The sequence below is a fragment of the Centruroides vittatus genome, unplaced genomic scaffold (assembly GCF_030686945.1).
Source record: "Centruroides vittatus isolate TY-2023 unplaced genomic scaffold, ASM3068694v2 contig_1154, whole genome shotgun sequence".
NCBI lineage: Eukaryota > Metazoa > Arthropoda > Arachnida > Scorpiones > Buthidae > Centruroides > Centruroides vittatus.
This window is the reverse complement of record NW_027120741.1, coordinates 1178063-1184237: the sequence shown is the minus strand read 5'-3', so window position 1 is coordinate 1184237 and position 6175 is coordinate 1178063.

The window sequence follows — 6175 nt, the reverse complement described above, 5'->3', positions numbered from 1 at the left end:
CGTTTTAGAGGCCTAAGAGTCCATGTTAGTCTCTCTGATGTTTACGTTTTTAAAGTTTGGTGTCGACAAAAATTAAGTTAACCCAAGATGGCGATGCGTGAAATACGGATCCCATTGGTGCTTTTAACATGGAACCCGACTCCTCGAATCCGAGTTTCGTATTAGTCACAAATTCAAACCATGGAATAATTTATGTGAAAGTATGTGGTGGATGAATGAAAAAATAAAAAGAAAATGAAAAAATTAGAAATAGAAACCTAAAACTAAATAAGTAGATCTAGCTAAATTCGAAGTTATTTTGGTTTAAAAAAAAACTGTTCTGGATAGATAAATGTTCTTTTAAACAAATTTTTTCAACTTGATTTTTTTTTTAATTTCAGATGCTTAAAGTCCAGCTGAACAAGCCAAAGAAAAACCCGAAGAGACCAACGTGGAGCTGGGAAAAATGGCAGAGGCGGTATGGTAAGAAACAAGAAAATGGGGCTGAAGAAAGCTGCAAAATTTTATGGTGCCAAAATCTACTTTGAAAACTCTCTCTTTGCAGGCAGACATTCGTCCGGAGCGAAAAAGACACTAGATAGAAAGCCAATTCTTCCTGAGAATATCGAAAATGAACTGGTGGAATATATATTGTTGGTGGAGGTCATATTTTTTTTTATTGTTAAATCATTTTTTCTATAAAATACATTGGAGTAAATGATTTTGTAGTTAATTAACTTTTTTGTACTTTTCTATTTGTTTTTGAACACATTAAAGCATTTTTTTGAAAACATACAATGGGGTTCCATATTACCACCCCACTATCCAAAATCTACCTTTTGACTTTTTTACAGAAGCCTTCAAAAACCATATTTATAGTTATGCTAGCGAAAAATCCAATTAGGAACACTTACAAGGGAACTGTCGGAGTGTCATCTAATAGATTTTAATAAAATTTAGTTAATAATTACGTTAAAAGTATACAAACTCTATGACAAATTTCTAGTATTCACTAAAAGTGTTAATCAGAGTTATTAGCAATCAAATGTCGTACTATTTTATAGTACTTAAACACAAATATGCAAATTTTTAGAAGTGAAAGGGTCGCGGAGGAAGACGGCGATATTACATTTAGAATAAATTCTGGAATTTTCGAAAATGGGAGAAGAATTAATAAAATTTAGTTTAATTACGTTAAAAGTATACAAACTCTATATTAAATTTGTAATGTTTACTAAAAGTGTTAACACAAATATGCAAAATTTTAGTAGTGAAGAGGTCGCGGAGGAAGACGGCGCTATTACATTTATGAATGAATTCTAGTTTTCGAAAATGGGAGAATTAAATGTAAATATTCAAAACATTATAGCAGAATTTAAACGTTTATGTGATAATGTTTGGCCTACAGAAAATATTTGTAGGCCTAATATTTCAGACGTTGATAAACAGGTAGCCAAACTGCTTTTTAATGCATTTAGCGATATTTTAAGTAGTTATGTAAGTAGAGATGACGAAGAGTTTTGTCAGATGGAAAATAATAATTTGATTATAGATAGGCCTATTTCAGATAATAAAATAACACGTCTGCTTCTAGAGAAAGAAACTGATAACGCAGACACTGACTGTGAATCGGGATATTCAGATGATGAAAAATTCGATAAGAATATAATCTCAACAAAACGAAAAGAAGAAATTCTTAACTCGCATAAGAAACACCCAAAATGGAAATTACACACATTACAGCGGAAAGGAGCTAAAGAATTAAAACGTTTTAGTGATTTATATAAATGGGAAAAACAATTTAAATCTCGAAAGCATAGAATTGAAACGTTAAAAATCATTAAAGAACATACTAAACAAATGTTTGACGAAGCTCGAGGCAGCTATAAAATTGTTAAAGGAAATCAATTAAAAATATGGGCATTACAGAAATTTCTTCAACTGAATAGTTCAATTAAGTTTACCGCTAGTGATTCTTGGGTTGCAAAATTTAAAAAAGAATATAGATTAGTATCTCGAAAGATTACAAAACTTGTAAATAAAACAGAAATAGTGAACGAAAAGGATATATTAGTAAAAGCTGCGCAATTTCAAACAACAGTAAAAAATTTATTGCCGTCTTATTCACGTAACTTCATATTCAATACGGATCAGTGTGGTTTTTCATACGAAATGATTTCACCAAGAACACTTTCATATAAAGGAGAAAAAAAACACTATTGGATTTGCACATTCTCCAAGTAATAAAGTAACGCATTCCTACACTGTTCAATATTTAATTAATGCTAACGGACAAGTTGTAGGTAATGTATTTATTTGCTTACAAGAGGCTCATGGAACCTTTGGACGTAGAGTTCAAGCATCGCTGTTCAATGCCCCAAACGTAACTGTTACAGCTAGCTCATCTGGCAAATTATCTACAGCAATTATTACAAACTATGTAAAAGACGTATTATCTCCAAATATAACAGAAAACTCTTTATTAATAATTGACTCGTGGAGTGGACAAACAAATATTAATATTTATAATACAGTATTTCAAACATCTACAAATCAAAATTCATGCGAAATATTAATTATTCCACCAAAGTGTACGTCTATATGCCAACCTTTAGATGTCGGATTTCATAGACAATTAAAACTTTTAGCTAAAGAAATTTTAAATGCTATACAATTATTCTGTAATGATTCTTCGATGAAATTGTTTTGGACAACTAGAAATGGCATTATAAAATTACATTCGATTCTTCATCATCAATTATCTGCGCCAATATTTAATAATTTGATTAAACATGCATGGTTCGCTTCTGGACTCATAAATGAAAAGTGTCAATTCTTAAATGTAAAACAAGTTTGTTTTTCTTTTTTAAACACTGACAGTTTAAATTGTGTCGAGAGTAATTGCGAAAATCTTCGATTTGTTAAATGTGCACGATGCCAACAGATTCTTTGTTTATTTTGCTTTGTTGAAAAATATCATGTAAATAGTTGTCCATCTAATAATTTGTGAATATAATAACTTTTAAATATATCTATTAAAATGTATTTATTTATTACGTTTCGATTGTTTTCTTTATATTTATTCTATCAATACTTTTATATTAAATTTCATTGTTAAACTAGTATATATATCTAATCTTTTATAATATTTATTTGAGTTTCCTTATTGAGTTATTGAGTTTCCTATTTGAGTTATTCCTTCTTCTACTCTGTAAATGTAATACAGTGATACCTCTGTTTTCGTAGTGTTTAATACTAAAAAAATTAAGGAATTAATATAAAATGAGTATAAAAAACTAATACAATGGTCTCCGAAACAGAATCGCCATCTAACTGTTTTTGATTGATCGAAATTAATAATAACTGTTCGGCCTCTTCAATTGTTTGCGGTCTCTGTTTCATTAGCACATTTACGCCTTTCGCTACATTAGCCTCCTTTTTGCTTCCTTTTTCGCCACAACGAAACTTATCGTGGATGATGACTTCCCGAAAAGTACAGTACATGCGACCGATTTCAGCAATTTTAATGCCAGTCACGTATTTTTTAATGATTTCCTTCAACTCGATCGTGTTCCTGGCCTTGTTCGAAGGGCTACTGGCTCTGGAAACTTTCTTTGGTCCCACGATGGAACTAAAAAGAATGGAAGCAATGGAATTGTTTGGCTAGACGCGCGGAGTAATGCTCGTACAGCAAAAAACACCGCCACGAGGACTTGTGAGCAGAAAAATGCGTGGGTCGCTCTTTGTTTTCGCAAAATTAGCAACGAGATCATGTGGCACGCCGACGAAATCCGAGGCAAATTTTTTGCAAAAAATCGACGAAAACCAAAGTCAACGAAAATCGAGGTATTACTGTATCTTCCTCCGCGACCCTTTCACTACTAAAAATTTTCATATTTGTGTTAAACTACTATAAAATAGTACGACATTTGATTGCTATTAATCCTGATTAACACTTTTAGTAAACATTACAAATTTAATATAGAGTTTGTATACTTTTAACGTAATTAAACTAAATTTTATTAATTCTTCTCCCATTTTCGAAAATTCCAGAATTTATTCTAAATGTAATATCGCCGTCTTCCTCCGCGACCCTTTCACTTCTAAAAATTTGCATATTTGTGTTTAAGTACTATAAAATAGTACGACATTTGATTGCTAATAACTCTGATTAACACTTTTAGTGAATACTAGAAATTTGTCATAGAGTTTGTATACTTTTAACGTAATTATTAACTAAATTTTATTAAAATCTATTAGATGACACTCCGACAGTTCCCTTGTTAGTTTAATAGTTACCAGTACTTTTCGCACAAAAAATGTGGGCGTAGTTATGATACCTTGTTTACAATTCACTATAATGAAAATGGTGTTCCATAATACCACCTTCTCCTATATGATTTAGTGAAAGTGTTGAATATAAGTATACAGTAGAGCGTCGTTTATCCGAATCAATTGGGGACTGGGGCAGTTCGGATAACTTATTTTTCGGATAACCGATTATGTACGAAAAAATATATTAACCTATTTATTCCATGTTGAAAATTTTCTCAGTTGTGTGTCGCTTCGCGTTGAATTTTCGTCGATTTTAAGCCTAACGAAAATTTTTGGAATAATAATCGTGGCTATTGTATCATTAAAAATTATTTCTTTATTTTGTACAAACAAAATAAATATATTGAAAAATATAAAAACAAAAAAATTATATTTTGGAAGTTAATCTAGTATCAAGAACGTTCGATTCAGCAGGACACAGTCCGACTGGAAAGCTTTCGGTTAACCGACGTTTCGGTTGATCGGCTTTCGGATAAATGCGGCTATACTGTATTTTGAAAATTTAAACAGCTAATAAAAACTCTGCTCTCACCTCTCATAACTATTTCTTACGCTTACTTATTCCTGTTTATATCTAGTGATATAGAAATCCAGAAAACTTGATGGAATATTGACGTGCTTCGATTATTGTTTTATTATAGTTAGGTAGATTTTTCACTGTTTTAGAATATAAAGTTTCATTATGAATCATTAATTACTGATTAATAGTAATTTGAAAGCATTTAGTTACAGTAATAAGTTTTGTATGTATAAATGTTTGATAAACTCATTATCCAGCTTTTTAAAGAGATAAGAAATTATTGAATTAACGTGGTATAACTCGTGACATAAAACTTGTAAAATTTATATTTGTTATGAATGTTTCAAATTTACGTTGGAGAAATCTTGAAATATTCCGTTTCAAATGTCATTATTTCACAGAAAAGATTTCTGTTCTAATGAATAATGAATTTAAAAACAAAATTATAGTGTTACATAAATTAAGTAGGGGAAGGTGGGGCAGGATGAGGACGTTAAGGTTTGAAAAGTTATAAGATAAACCACTTTAACGAGAACAATAATTTTTTTATTCTCAGCAACTACAACATTTAGTAATATATAATACAATATTTAATTTTTAAAAACAAGAAAATTTAATATTTTAAAATTATATGTAAATGCACCATCTTGCCCCACCCTTGGGATAAGATGGGGATATTATTTTTATATACAAGAAGGTCAAATTAAAACGATTAAACTGTAGTTTTCTTTAATATTGGCACAAGAACAGTGTGCCCATTTATCACAACGGCTACATTTATTATTATTTTCCGAATAAATAAATATAAAAGTTTGAACTTACTCGTATTTACTTTACCAGACGATAGTCACTTCGCGCATGCTCAGTTTCGCTATTTTGTAAACAGACGATATTTTTTTCGTGGAAAAAAATTATTATTTCGATTGTTATCTCACATTTTATTTCTTGTTAAGATAGTATTTAAATTTAAAAAATGTTTTCATAAATAAAATAAAACGTAAAAACATAAATAATAAAGTAATACAGTATATTGTGTATAAATTTATTAGTTAGATATGATTTAAAAGTGGAATATTTCATTTTCTATAAGAAGATCATTTTTAAAATTATTATTTTATATATTCAAAAAGGTGATATAGAATTAATTATCAATGACAATGAATTTAAAACTAATTCACTGCACTATACTGCAGTGCCTCTAGCCAGCAGCAGAATTCATGGCCAACCTTGGGCAAGATGGGGTACCCCATCTTGCCCCAACGTGCACTTTTCATACTGACCGCAAACACGGGTCAACTTTATTTCGAAACTAAACAATTTCAGTCTTAAAGGTTACTTCGA